We start from the raw sequence: 15,699 nt of genomic DNA on the forward strand, positions 1-15,699 counted from the left end.
CTACGTAGTTTTTTTAATTTATCTGCAGTAAAAAACGTTTTACTGCAGGATACTTCGGAAATCATTGAACTAAAATTTGAGCCTCAGTACCATACGAAACCGGGATCTTGAAAAAATATCCGCGATATTTGGTTTGGGTGAATAAGGCTTTGATGAGTTTCCATCAAGCATTGGAGTAAAAAAATTCAATGGAATACAGAGAGGTATAAGAGAAATAAATTTTGCCATCATTCTTTCTAAGTAAATGGGGTTAAAAGTTTTAAGGATGAAAATGCAAACGGCAAGAGAATGTTTACTTTTCCAGCTAATGGACTTAACCTTCAAAGCAGACTTCAATCTTATTCAAAGCATTAGTTCTAGATGACTTCTTTCATCAAGTAAGTAAATATTTGCAATATTTTCAACTTTCCCGATGGGATATCAATTAAGATCACTTTGTTCAAAAGTGTCCACTTTTCGAATTGTAATCCTAACACTATCTACCACAGTCAAATTCTATATATATATTTATACATTCCTCCGATATTTCTAGGAACTAAATGTGAGGAGCCTTTAAAGCAATAAGTAACGTCTTGCTTATTGAATATTCGACGGTTGTAAAAAAGGGTTTATTTTATTACTCTAACATTTGAAATATCTTTAAATCTTTATATAATTTTCAATGTGATCTTCATGAAAATTTACTTTTCCAAAGAGTGGCACTAAACTAAAAATATGATATGCAGAAATACACATGAAGGCTGCTCGCTCTGATGTAATGCGGGATTTGTTCCAGGAGAAATTATTTTAACAACTCCGTCATGAGAGTGGTCATGTGTTATCGTACAGCAACAAAATATCAGAGCGCAGTAGCTTATGCTTTTTGTTTCGAATCGTGGGTCGATAGATGGTATGAAACGTGATAATCGACGCGTAATAATCCTCAACGTGAATATCGGGCTGTACTACTTCATGTTGAGTGAACCGAAGTAATTACGCTGGCAGTACCCTGACATCGCGAGGAGTGTGGGAGATATGAGCAGGCGATACTCATTTCCCGGACGAACCAACTATATTCTAGTTCGTGTCAAAGGAAATTCTAAGAGATATCTATTTTGTGGAACCAAGGAAAAAAATACGATTTTGTGGAACCACAATTTATTCCGTAAGCGATGATAGCGGTTATAATTTTTCGACAACTACGATCAGATATGAAGCTAAGATGTTCCTTAGCTTAAGCCAACGAATACTTTCTTTTCGTCTTTCTATTTTATATTTTCCTTCATTCCTATCCAGACGTTATGATTGATAACTGCTCTGTCGAGTCGCTATGAATAAATGGAAAGAGATATGTTAATATTTCTAAGTAATATCCATTTGTGCAAATGGTACAATATTTTATCAAAGGATACGCTGTTTTATTATATTTAACAATGACAAAAGGTGCTCCAAAGATGGCGGATGATTGAGCAATAAAAACTATCATTGTCAAAAGCTCCAAAATGTCACACTTGGTGTATTCAGTCAGCATTCAATTAAATGAAATCGCCATTTAGTTGAAATTCTGTGAAAATCATTTATGTCAACTTAAGCCCGCGAAGCATTTCCAAGCATTTCTTTACAAAGAGGATTGACAGCAATATATGGCAACCGTGTAAACAAATTTTTCTCCAATTGTACATGAAATTGTATCAAAAATAATAATCCGAATCGATTTTCCCTCAGTTACAACCTAAATGCAATAAACTCACACGGGAGAAATAGGTAGTAGACTAACCCAATATCGTCAGGAGTCACGTGCTCTATCGAAAGGGGTCGCAGGCTTAAACGGCCATATCTTGTGCAGCATTTTATTAAATGAATGTATGAAAGTGTTAAGGGTAATATGTGATTTTGACAAAGCAATAAATTCTTCAAACTTTAGTTTTCGGACGAATGGGTTAAACCTGAAGAAATATTTATTAATCTAGACACAAGTCACACATCTACGGGAGGGAACATCTCGTAACTATGAACAACTGTAATGAACTTACCCATAAGGTTTTAAGCAGATCAAATATTTTATATTCTATTTAAATTAGATATAGTTTTACACAATGCTGACTCATTAAAAGATAGTTTTAGCAAAGAAAAAATACATGCAAACTAAATTTCTAAACTTATTATTAATGGGATATGGTATAGTCAAGTGTACGATTATTTGATATAGTCTTCTTTGTGGAATAGTCAAGTGACTATTGTATGAGTTGGTCTTATGTTTAGCAGTTCAGGCCAAAAGAGTATAAAACTCGAAATAAAACGATATAATGCTTCCCTAAAATGTGCGTGTATGTTTAGTGCAAAGTTAAAGTTTTGTGCACTGCAAATTTTGTGATATTTCGCGTCATATCCACTTTTGTCTCCACCAGTTGCGTGTCTTCTGCTCAACGGGTCATGTAAGATGTGTTGCGGAATTTAATTTTTAATAGTACGGATATATCCAAAGATAGGACACAAAAGTTTAAATTACCACGTTTAAGGCAAAGCATTTTAAAATGTAAAAGTATAAGTCTTGTTAAATAATAGATACCTTTTGACTTTCCTTTCTCAATCTAACTTGAAATTTGCGTGTTCAACGGTTGGATCCTGTTGACGCTGGAATTTTTTGAGTTTTTCATTAACTCTCAAATATTTATAGGCAATTCGAATAATATGAATTCTTATTTTGGAACATTTACATCAATATTTAATGGCTCATGATTTTCTATATGCACAGTGAACAATAATCGCTCTTCGTTTGCAATACATCTCATACTATCACTTATGAAACCAAAATATTGAAGGATAGTTACTAGCAATGTAAATCCAGGTAGTATATTTACAATAACAAATTACTTCGATGAGTTCTTCCTGTGCATATACACGATTAGTTGGTCTAGAGAGGCAAGGGGATAATATGCAACGAAAATGTTACCATGATACTCATTTGGCACGTAGGGGCGCAAAAAATCAGAGTAAGTTTTCTGCGTCAGTCACGACGTTCCTCCGGTTTAGCCAACATTCTTGATAAAATACTTCTGCCTTCCTCCTCCCCAAAATAGAAATCGCAAAAAGAAAAATTCTTGAAGAGAGACGTACAGGATCCTTATTCGCCGTGGTCGGAAGTGGAATCGCGGCTGAGGAGAGGAGGATAGCGAAAGAAAGGTCGCATTAGAAAGTTAGTATGTAATAGAGTTACATTGAGTTGAAAAATGTAACGCGTATTCATCATTCTTTCAGTGATACTTAATACCGGAAATTTTAAGGGAATTTTTATCCTTTTCAAATGTGATATTACTTAGTCTCAGTGGCGGCAGTCTAAAAGCCTCACGAGCTTAACAGGGTTCGCGGGTTCGGTTGCCGCCTGGGTGGGTTTTTCACCATCAAAGGCTTGGGTGGTTGTAATGTTTCTTTTATTATTAAGTTATTATTTTTAAAACAATTAGGAATTCTGCCTGTAAACCGGCTGTATAGATATTCCATCATGATAGGAAACTATTTTTATCACATATATAAAATACCTGATTTAAATAAAAAGGAATTACCATTAAGGGGCAATATTAAGCATGTAAAAAAATATTTCATACGAATCTAGGTAGAATAAAATTGGAGGTTACCGTAACTCTAATTTTTAATGAAACACCTAAAGATTTAAGGACATTACAGTCAGTCAGTAAATGCTGTGAAAGGGAGAATAAAAGACTAGCTATTATACAGAATGGATTAGGACTTGGCACAAATCGTGATGCAATATATGTAGCTTTATAATTGCAACACTTTAAGCTTTAATCATCCTTATTTACGTGGCACCTGCTTCCAAGCCAGAACTGACTGGCTTAGCGGGGCCAGAATGAGCATTCAATTGATAAATTTACACTACTATTTTATATTATGAAGATCATATCACTATGGTATATGATAAATAATATCTGTAATTGTATGTTGTATTGATTGTTTTAATTCTTTGTGTATTATGTATGATGAAGATAATAATACAATTTTAAATTATACATAAATAGCAATAAAGTTAATCAGGTTTGGCTATGAACGAACTTTAACGAAAAACAAATTATTATCATTGATATTATCAAAATTTTTGATGTTATTATTATTGATATCATTAATATTATTAATATTGTTAATATTATTAATGTTACTTATTTTAATGTTATTATATTACTATTAGTTTAAAACATTCAATTTGAATGGCCAAATTTGGATGTATTTGGACTAATAGTATAATTTTTTTCAGTTTCATAATAACAGGATTCGTTTCAGTAAGACAGCGGGTAATGAAAAAACTATCGTGACAAAAAACCTAGCGCCATATTCGTAACCAAAAGTAAAATCCCTGTTGTTCCTGAAGCTTCCAAACTCCTTCATGAAACTCCTTAAGTGTCTTCAGTGTATACTGAAGACACTTAAGGAGTCTTAAGTCTCTCTTTTATTTTAGATCCCTGTCAATGGTCACGACGAAAAACGAAATACCATGAATAAGCACGGATACAACCTCACACACTTTACACACTCACAAAGATCTAGCAAATAACGTGCAGAAGGTCAAACATTACAGCTTACATCCCCTACACTACGTAAAACTCTAAATAATTACTATACACAAAATGCCATCCCTAGGAGTCCACAGCAAAAGGAATGATAAAGCGGGCAATCAAAAGCAAGCCCAATGGCGGCCTGAAAATTATGAAGATGAAGATACTTGTTTAAACTAATAAGGCCTATGTGGTTAACGCATTTACGCATGTATATCTGGCAGTGAATAAAGCCTCAGCGTAGGATTTCTCTGGTCTTAAGACCTCTCGGAGCCGAAATTCGATCAGATAATAATTAAAATCTTTTACCAGTTGTTTTGTTGAAGTTGAAGAAACTGGCACCTCCCACAAAAGCAATAAAAGATGAAATCCATCGTTCCGCTGATGCAAACAATTTCTGGCGATTCACGGCAATTATCAGCTTTGAGAAAGAGCGCCCCGGATGGACGAGAGGCTATCTTATCAAAAACTAAATCCACAATCTATATTCATTCAAGCACTGAATTCCAGCTAACCTCTCGGCCACCTTTGAATTGAAGCGCGCCCAGGGATTTGATTGCTTTCCAGTCTGGGTATCAATCGAGGGTTTCAAACGAGTATCATTATTGAACGGATTCAACACCGTATTGCACGACGTATTGGCGCAAATTGATATCGAAAAACAATGACTTACTAATGTTTCAGTATGTACTGGGGAGAAGATTTTCGCAACAACACAAATTTCATCGCATAAATACGCGTGCAAATTTAGTAAAAAGTTTTCAAAGATTATCCTAAAACTTGGAGGGAAAGTGAACAAAGTCCTCCATAGGGAGTTTGGTATTGGCCACGCCGGTGAGATGGTCAACGGAAAGGAAATAGTCCCCTAATCACGGACTTGTAGTTTGCACATGTCGCAGTGCTTCGCAGGTGATCTCCACGATCATCAATTAAAATCAATTATTTGATGCATCACTGCGAGAATGATAATTTTCCCATTCTTAACTAATTTTCGTGTTGAAATCAGGCTGTCTGAAATTAATCTTCATCTGCCTTTCCGCTTGCTTAATGCGTTATGGTAAAACTTATATTAATGAGTTTTTACGATCTATACTGAAGAATTTAATTTATTTCGTCGGTATTGTTCTTTTTAGAATCATTTTAATCATCCTTCTCAAAACTGAATACTCCAGGTTATTGGCCCTATGGAATATCTCCGTTAATAGCTGAAAACTCAGAAAGACGCTGTACATGTTGATCACTTGAAGTAAATCATGCTGTACAGTGAACCTAGTTGCAAACACGACCTCCAGCTACTCAAGTAAGACGAAATTTTTCAAAATCGAAAGAACCGCAAAAAATATTTCCCAAAAAGATGAGAAGAAAACGGCAGGTAAAAAAGCAACCTGTGATATAAGACCTCCCGCAGATGGTGACCCTCAGAGGTAACATTCGCACCTCCATTAAAATCCATTATGAAACGTGAGGAGGTAAAAAGTAACAGTTATATCTCTTCGGCTGTCTCAGAACTACGAGGTGTTGGTACATTTTTACATCGAGTTTGCACCGAAGAGTTGGGTAATACCGTGTAATTGTAAATGTGCTGAGGATGCTGAACTAGCTGCATGAAAGTGATCGTGTTTCAAGAGTCCGTGACTTACTTTTCATTCCTTGGGAAGTTTTTAAAGTACTTTCATTAACGGAACACAATTATTCTATTTCACGCACAAATTCCATTGCAGCCGATTTCCCATGAGATACATGGCACCCTGTACGGGAGGCGTGTTGTACGTCTATAAATGGCCAACCTAAAACACATGCTTAACGACTTCGAGTGAGACCCGCAATTAACAGTTATCTGCGACTCAGCACCATGCTGTTGTGTTCCCCATGCGATTCCGTGCTTTGAAATATTTCTCTCCTCCCCCCCTCTTCAACTTTTGTGATGAATGATACCGTTGTACTCCAGAGGGAGGCAAGGTGCCTTTTTCAGGCTATTTATCTCAGCTCCAGACCAAGCAGAGTGCGACCTCTACCGTAACCAAGGGCTCATTCAACGGTTCATTCCACCATGGGTCAAGAATGACGGATATGCTTCAGAATGCTAAGAAAAATAAATTGTTTCCAATTTTACACCTTTGGGTCAAGGAAATCAAACATTTTCCTATTTTATCATATGCTGGATTGCATCCTAATTGATACATTATGATATTTCGAATCAAAAATTCAGAATGCATAATATATAATCGCGAGGCTGCGGTACCCTAAGAAAAGAAATCTGGAATTCTCTCGAAGTATGCATTAATAGCGGCCACAACTTGTTCTTCATTGAAGGAAAACTACGATCTATAGTGTTGGATGGGGTGAATTATTAATAAAAACGAAAACCCATTAGAAATAGCACGCAAGACAAAGATTCGCCGACACCATTTATGAAAACTTTGAGATGATAGAAACAAGCACAGATGGAATATTATATGACGGAAGAAAATAATCATAAAAACTGTCACAAAAATAGCCACAAAAACTCACAGCTCGTGAGTACTAAAGCTAGCTCCATGCGACCATGGATAACAATTCCAGAAGAAATACGAAATATAGTAAGAGACGTTATCTCATCTAAGTCGTATGATGTCCCAAGAAGGAAAAATAGAATAAATGGTACAAGTAGACACAGCTTTTCCACATCAAATAGTTGTATTACGACGTAGGTTTTGTTACAGCGTTGATGCCAGAAGATGTTACGCTGTCACGAAACCTTGGTTGCAGTGTAACTACTTTATGTAGAAAAGTCAAGCGTCTACTTTCATCATGAAGAATTTTCACCGTGTTACGCCTGGAAACGTGTTATTTATGCTGATAGAAACATACCGCAAATAAATTAACGGCAACATGAAGTAGGGGAACATCAGTATCACTGGAGTCTGAAGATTTACTTAGGAGAAAGGAAAACAGAATTACAAAACATCATAGTTATGAATAGGAAAATGCTAATATAAGATGAGTACATAAAATGAGAATGGATGGAGTTGTAAGAAGAACTGTATCGAGCACCGCTACCTGTTTTATAGGGGTTAATAGAAATGAGAGCTGGGTGAATGAAAACGGCATTCAACAATACATAATGAAAAGCAAATTCGCAACGTTTTAAAATATCTTATGAAATAAACGCCCATGATTTCGAAAAGCAATAATAGAAATATAATCAAAACCAAGGAAGGGCCACGAAAACCTCGTTATAATTAATCAAGTGCATTCACGAAAGTTGAATATTGCGGGAGGACTTACGGAAGAGTGAAATATTTAAAAGAAAACTTTACTGAGAAATACGAAAGAAATCTGCACGCTGCGTCTAAAGTCACATGCGTTCAAATACTAACACAAATAATCAGCCGAAGATAAGAGGGAGAAATTGAGTTCAACCTTTCAGAATATGAATTTGAATTGAGGTGGTGGAATGAGAGATACCATAATCTGGCGAATGATATTGGTAGAGAATATAATGCATAAGCAAGTCATTGTTTTTGGTATTGGAGAATATGCAGAAAACATTTGACGACGTAATTATGGGGGATAATCATTAAGAAAAAAATAGCCCCAGTACCTCAGGGGTATAACATCAAATTTCACATACTAAGGAAGCTAAAATACCAATATTTTGAAGAGAGGAGAAATATTATAGCTTGTAAAATCTTCTCCCCACCTCAGACCCAGCATAACACGAGATGGAAAGAGCTCTATCGAAGTCAATCGGGGAATAATACAAATAAAGAAGGCACTTGTTATGAAGAGCTAATTAGTTTGCTCAAAGAAGATAACCTTACAAGCAAGGTAGCATGTGACAAAGTATTCGTGTGGAGTTAACGCTCTGTGGGTTGTAGACAACGACCCTTGGAGAGGCAGAGCAGAGGAGAATAGGATTGTTCAAATCTGCTGGAAATTACATGGACAAATTGTGTGATAATGGGGAATTATGAAGAAAAGGAATAAAATGCAACAGGGAGTGTGACAAAGAAAGTAAGAAACAGGTGAATTGAGAACATGTTGGGACATAATTTAATTTTTGGGCAAGTAATAGGAGGAGGGAAGGCATCACGGGGCGACCAAAGGGCAAATGGGTGGGCCAAGCAAAGAAGGATGTTGGGCGGAAGGCACACCAGGGTGGAGGAGAGCGTTCACATCAAATAGGAACAAATGGAGGACCACATTCAAGCATTCTCCGCAAAGTAATTTTGATGAAGATAATATTTTTCCCAGCTCCAAGACGGGCGGGATCGGTTCACACTGAAACCCGACCTTCAATGGACTCACTAGATGACTAAAAGTGAGAAGTAATGACATTACGCGAGGTTAATTGAACCTATGGACACCGTGCTACCTGACGCTGGTGCCATGAATTAGCTAACCTTGCCTCCCAGCCCAAAACTCCTACGTTGCCAAAGAGATTTGCCACTGTTGAGGCTCTTTTTTTTGTCTGAAATCTGAATCACCCCAAAAGTAGTCGAAGCCACTCAGTTCCTCCATCCCTCGTCCCAGAATCTTAAAAAAAAGCAGGCCTCTATCACGACGAAGTTGCGGAAGCAAAAGCATTTCCCGTCATCCTCTCGGAGAGTAAAACATTTCAGTGCCGGAAAAGGAGGAGAGTGTGGGGATGGGAGGAACAATTGAATTCGGGTCCGTAATTCAATTCTGAGGATGTTCATTGATGGATGCAAGGGTCTTTGCGCCAGAGGGAAGGCAATTATCTCCCCCAAACCCCTATCCTTCTAAACCCCTCCCACCACCACAGAATCCCCACCAAATAAAGAGGTATTCATCGACTGGCATTCGGTGCCGATGAGACAAAGGCATCGGAGAGAGTGTGTGTAGGGGAAGTATCGGGGAGGGTGCACGAGAGGGATGCTGGAGGGAGAGTGAGGGGTAAACGGGGGACGGGGATGGGGATTGGGGAAGGAAAAGGCCGTGGGTCGATAAGGTATCGAAGGGGGGTGGATTCCGGGGGAGGAGGGGAGACGGAGACGGGGGATATTTCTGGGAGCGATATTCGCAAAGAGGATCCGCGTGCAGAGGGGGATGGTTTTGGTGGTAGTGGGGGGGGGACGGTGTGGAGGGCGGACGAAGATGGAGGCGTCACTTGGCTCTGAAGAGACCCTTCCTAGGCGTGACGAGGCACACGCAAACTGCGTCCGAGGAAGGTGGGAGGGTTACGAGGTGGGCAGGGTGAGGGGTGGACTTTAACTCTGTTCGCACCGTTGGTGCTTCAAGAGGTGTGTCCCCCCGCGTCACCACCGCCTCAGGAATGTTAAACCAGGAGGCCGTCGTCCCATAGGGTGGCGGAGAGAAGAAGAAACTCGACGTTGAGGAATGCCCATATAACTCGTACCGGGACAATTACGGCAAGACGGTCGTTCGCCAATGCGTCAAATGAAATACAGCGGCGGAAGTTACGCGCTCAGCATTTATTTGGCAGCGTATTATTTTTAGGTGAATGTGGCGTTCTACGCCCACGGTTTACTGCAATGAGATTTCGGTGAAGACTAATACAGTTAGGATAGTATTTGAAAGAACAAAGCTTAGTCAATGAATAATTTTTATTTGTCTTCAACCTGTATAGCAAACGCTAATCAATACAATGGAGTAAATCAAGTCCCAATTTTGCAGAAAACACGCCTAGTGTTTTTGTTTCAAGCTGAAGATTATTGCCATCCATTTCAGAAACTAGATTTAATAAAATATAATTGAGTTGAAAACTCCAACCATTTTTTGCCATTTTGAAACACCCAATACTGTAGCATAAAAATACAAGGCGCCATAATTTGGAAAACGATTTGTTTTGCTAAAGTACAGATTCGCACTATTGTGTTACTTTCACTTTCCTGATAGCAAATATTTGATCAACATCGTTTGGTCTAAAACCACTCTGATCATGGTCGCATTTCATCAAATAATATTAGGGGTAAATACCGACACCGGCGTCTCGGGAAAAATATTTCCACATATTCTTTTTATAACTAATAGCTAGGCTGTTAAAACCGGGCTTTGGTCATTCGCATTGTAAGTGATATTGATTATGCCAAGTCATTCATATAAAATATCTTACAAATATTTTTTCATTTAGGTGAGAATCATCATTGAGCGATTCTTTGTCTACTTATTTCAGCGGAGAAATTCTTACCGGGCAATTATTTTTTTTTTTAAATTGATCGCAAAGTATATGTATGATTTGTAGTATAGTTGACAATTGGAACCCCGATTTGATTAGTCAAGTTTGGCAAAGTAGGAAGAGAGGTTTATCAATTGGTAAACAGAAAGTACCATTAAAAATTAAACGAATACTCTTGCAGAATTTATTTCTAAACCAATTTACCAAGTTGTTGCACAAATTATTTATTAACGAATCGCAAATCATAAGAACGGTTACTACTTGAATATTTAACGTTTCCCCGGTGTACGATTGCAGTGAAATTTTCGCAAGTTTTCCACCGGTTCAGAGTGTCAGCTGTCGACGTTTCGATGGCTAACTCCGACATCGTTCTCGTGTTGAGGCGGATGACTGAGTTAGCCATCGGAACCATCAAACGTCGGCATTTGAAACTCTGAGGCAGTGGAATACCCCCGTAGACGACAGCGCACAGGAAAGTTATTCCATATTTCGGCATTAAATAACGAGAATAATGCCGTAAATGTTTTTTCGCGTAATTGTATGATTTAAAATACTTATTTAAAGAATCGATAATAATCCAGTTTTTTTATGATCCACTCAAACCCTCAACCTCTGCTAATTGATCACAGAGCATCTACGAAGTATGGAATCCTTGATCACTGCGCAGGCTTACGATGGTTTAGCATTGAACCACGTTCCAACAGTTATCATTCCTCTGTCAACCCTTAAAAATTTTCTATTCCCCAGCCAAACCTATTTTCGCACAAATCCATGTTTTTTTCTCAAATATTTGGGATACATTACTGCTCTCGAAGTTGTAAACATTCTATTCTTCTTTCACACGGTATAAAATCAACCGAACGCTGGACTTTTTCGTTTCATAGTCATTACTTAAGATTTTACTTTTTGTCACTCATTCCTATATTTCCATTCTATAAAGGTTGCGCCATAAAGTAACTGCAATAGTCATCACCCCAAGGTTTGGTTTGATAAATCATTATGACTGTCTGTTTAATGAACGCATTCAGGGCAAAGGTATTTTCCCTGTGCCACCAGCATTGTTCTACAGAATAATGGTGCCTACAAATCACACACCTCTGTTATGGTCCTGCGTGCCAAGAAGACTCACTCGAATTTGCGCCCAGAACTTCATGTTAAGTAGGCTGGCATACTCCATTCAGGCAAGGAAATATCTCAGACGCATATTGGCAAACCTCCCTGGAAAGACATGAACATTTTCTTCCACCTATCGTAGCCGGCTGACTACCAGTATTTGATCTCCATTCATCCCTACCTGGTTTTTGACTCAGCGATGAAAATCCTGTTTGTATGAAAGTATGGATCCTCTCCAACTCTCGATGAAATATTGATTGTGGTTATATATGCAGGTTCGATATATTATAGCTTACCTTTGAAGGCATTACATTTGTAGGTTATTCTTAAATTCATTCTTAATCCACCACTTTGGTCGTCATATTTCCATGATTCTTTTTCTATCTACAAAATTTGACCACAGGAAAAAATATAGGGTCGGAAATTCTATCACAGAGGGTGATCTCTGATTCAGAAATATATATACGAGGGTCATCCGGAAAGTAGTACCCGTTCGTGCCGCATGAAGTGCTGACGACGCGAGTAGCCGCTGGACGAGGTCAGATAGCTTCAGTGGCTTGTCTGCCTTCTCTGAGCCAAGTTGCGTGACGCTAGCATTGCCTGTGTTGTTTCTGTGATTGTTTACAATGTTTAAAAAAATTGAGAACGCCGCCAGTTGTGAAGTGAGGGCAGTGATTAAATTCCTCAATGCAAGAAACGTTCGCCCATGTGATATTCATCGCCAATTAAAGGAGGTGTATGGAGACAATGTAATGGACGAGTCGTCTGTTCGGCGGTGGTGTCGCAACTTCAACATGGGGAGGGGGAACACACACGACGATGAGCGTTCGGAGAGACCGTCTGTCATTACAGACCAACTGGTGAGCTCAGTTGACGAATTCGTGAGGAACGATCGGCGCGTCACAATTGATGACATCTGTGAGCATTTTCCCAATGTTTCTCGAACAATTGTTCATGAAATTGTTAAACACCATCTGCATTATGCAAAAATTTGTGCAAGATGGGTCCCTCGCGTATCTCAATGAGCTGGCGGCGAAGGACTATGCAGCAGGAATACAGAAACTTGTCACACGTTATGACAAATGCCTTAATTTGCTTGGAGATTATGTTGAGAAGTAGTTTAAAGTATCCTCTTTCAAATAAAATTTTTTATGTTTGTTAATATTTACTTTTGTGTCTTTATTTCACGAACGGGTACTACTTTCCGGATGACCCTCGTACATAAGTTTTTGAAATTTAAAAAAATCAGTACCCTTTTTTGGCACTGCTGGAAGTCATTCATTGCCTGCTTAGGTTTTTCCGGAGTTTAGTCGCTGAAACAAATATCTTCTTTCAAAATAACAGAAAATTACTTTATAAGTGGCTTTGGAAAATTTCCTAATCAATTACCTAGCTATTTTTAACTTGACAAACGGCGTAAATTTGATGAAGTCGAAAAATATATGGAAATCTGGCTGATCACTGTTGGTTTTTCATGGCCAAGGCTCGATTGATTACTCCCTGAGACCCGTTTCTCAAAGGTAGAACACAATTCTTCAATCTCTTTAAATCTCCCGTCGAAAAGGATAACGTCTGTTGGAGCATTGTCTAAAAAAATTTGATCCTCACACACATGGTCGAGGAGCTCTTGGCATATCCGCGTCCGAGTTTCCTTTTGTTCTTTCGTGAGCACTCGCGGCACCAACTTCGCACACGCCTTTCTCATGCCCATGTTTTTGGGTACAAGTCGATGTACATCACTTTTATGAATGCCAAGTTCATCAAAAACCATGCGAACACGTAACCTGCTATCCATTTCCGACAAAGCCTTCACTCTTGCAAGATTTTCGACACTTTTTGAGGTCGAAGGGCATTCTGAACGATCGGCGTCTTCAACATCTTCTCTGCCCTCCCGAAACAACACCCAATCTACCCACTATGTTATCACCAGAAGCTGCCTTGAGGATGCAATAAGTCTCTTTAATGATTTTACTAAGTTTCACGCGAAATTTGATGGCGTATCGCTGTTCCAATAGCTGATTCATGACGGAACGTAACGAGGTCACGTTATATAGGTTTTGCAGACGCACGATCCGTACTCCGCATAGGCTGGGAGCCAACTATCACTGGCCTCCAGCCCTCCAGTCTCCCCTTCCTCTAACCCAGCCAGAGAAACCGACGTTCGTCCGCCCATCTATCCGGGAAAAATAAGTCATAATACTTTTGGGACAGACCTAATAGAACTTCGACATTAGTTTAATGATTTCTCTACAGCTGAGACGTAAAAAGGATTTTTTCTAGAATTTGCACGATAAACTTTCTCGATGAGGACGGCATCAATGGAAAGTATTACAAGAGAAATTTAAATTAAGGTATTGTAATTCCCTGATGTAGGTTTCTTTCGATCAAGTAGGCCCCAATCGAACCCCCTTTTTTCATATCGCCGTGCGTTTATAGCGCCGGATAAGGTTCCCGGTCAGGTGACTGAGTGCAAACTACTGACATATTTTTCAAAATTACGATTGAGCCTATGAATTTTTTATGACCAGTGACATCGAGAAAATAAAGTTAATCTAATTTCAGCCACTTTTACAATCCCGAAAAAATGCCATTCATGTGTTCCTCAGTCATTCACCATGCTCGCAAAATAAAGTTCGTTAACTAATAAAATAATATTGATTAGCCTCCACATGTGCAAAAACCATCAGCGGATCTGTACAAGTAGGAGCAATTATATAGCAAAAGAAATGGAAATGAAAAATGTGAAGCACGTAGCTATGAACAGCTCGGAGAAAAGAAATGACAGTTGAAGGATTCTGCATTATCTGGTTTCACCGCGTAGTTGTTTAATGCTGACAACAGTTTCGCCGAAGTTGCACTCGGCGTCTTCAGGTCGAAGATGAGGGACTCGGTTTCAGTTTTATAGGTTTTTATTTCCGTATCAGAACAGAATACAAGAGATATATAAAATATATGGAAACATAACAAAAATAATACGGAAACCCCGTTCTAGGATAGACTCCTCTTCGGGGTGGAGGGACTCGGATTTTGGCCACCCTTATATGGGTTGTCCCGTCTAGTGGCTGCTCGCTGATTGGTCCATTTCCGGAGAACTCTCTTCCACGCGTTTTGGAGATGGTAGTCTTCACCCAAGGGCCTTGGATCGCCGTAAGTATCTTAATATCAGCAAAAACGATTAACAATATTCCCATTTCTAAAAACAACTTAAACTGTGCCAGAAAAGAGAAGTTTGATCGACTCCAATACTTTCAAGAGGATTGAATAAGGTATGGCCGAATCGTTACCTTTCGATGACGTCTGAACTTTAGAGGAAAGTTAATCAATAATTCCTGAACGAACTTTGATGTCAAATTGGATGAAATAACGTGGGCAATACAATGGCAGGGTAAACACTCCTAAGCCAACATATTGTATGATTACAATAGAGTGCACTCGGATGTTGAGAGTGCACTCAAAACTTAGCTGTTTGAGTTAAATAGAGTTGAGGTAAGTGCCTCGAGCTAGATGAAAGCGTCATTGAAAATGGAAAAATCGTATTTCAAAAGTTAAGTCATCAACAGTACACATAAATATTATAACTTTCATTATTTAAGCCTATTCTAGGCATTGTCAGCTAGTAAATAGCTAATGCAGGGGTAATCAAAATGTGTGTGCTATATTGGAGGCTCGCTTGGAATAATCACTCTCCAAGGTTGTTTATTCCACGTGTTAAAAAATTTGATTTTATTCAGCTCGTTTGAGTGATAAACTTATAGCTGAATGGCACTGCTGACAAAATAACACTCCTCCAATATTTACAAACATTTTTGGGAAATCCCCCTTCAAAACTTTTCTACATTTCGCAAAAAACGTATTTTGCCTTATTTTAAGTTAACACGATTTTTGCTGCTATTACCA

The sequence above is a fragment of the Hetaerina americana genome, unplaced genomic scaffold (genome assembly GCF_022747635.1).
Source record: "Hetaerina americana unplaced genomic scaffold, ioHetAmer1.1.p SCAF_13, whole genome shotgun sequence".
NCBI classification, from domain to species: domain Eukaryota; kingdom Metazoa; phylum Arthropoda; class Insecta; order Odonata; family Calopterygidae; genus Hetaerina; species Hetaerina americana.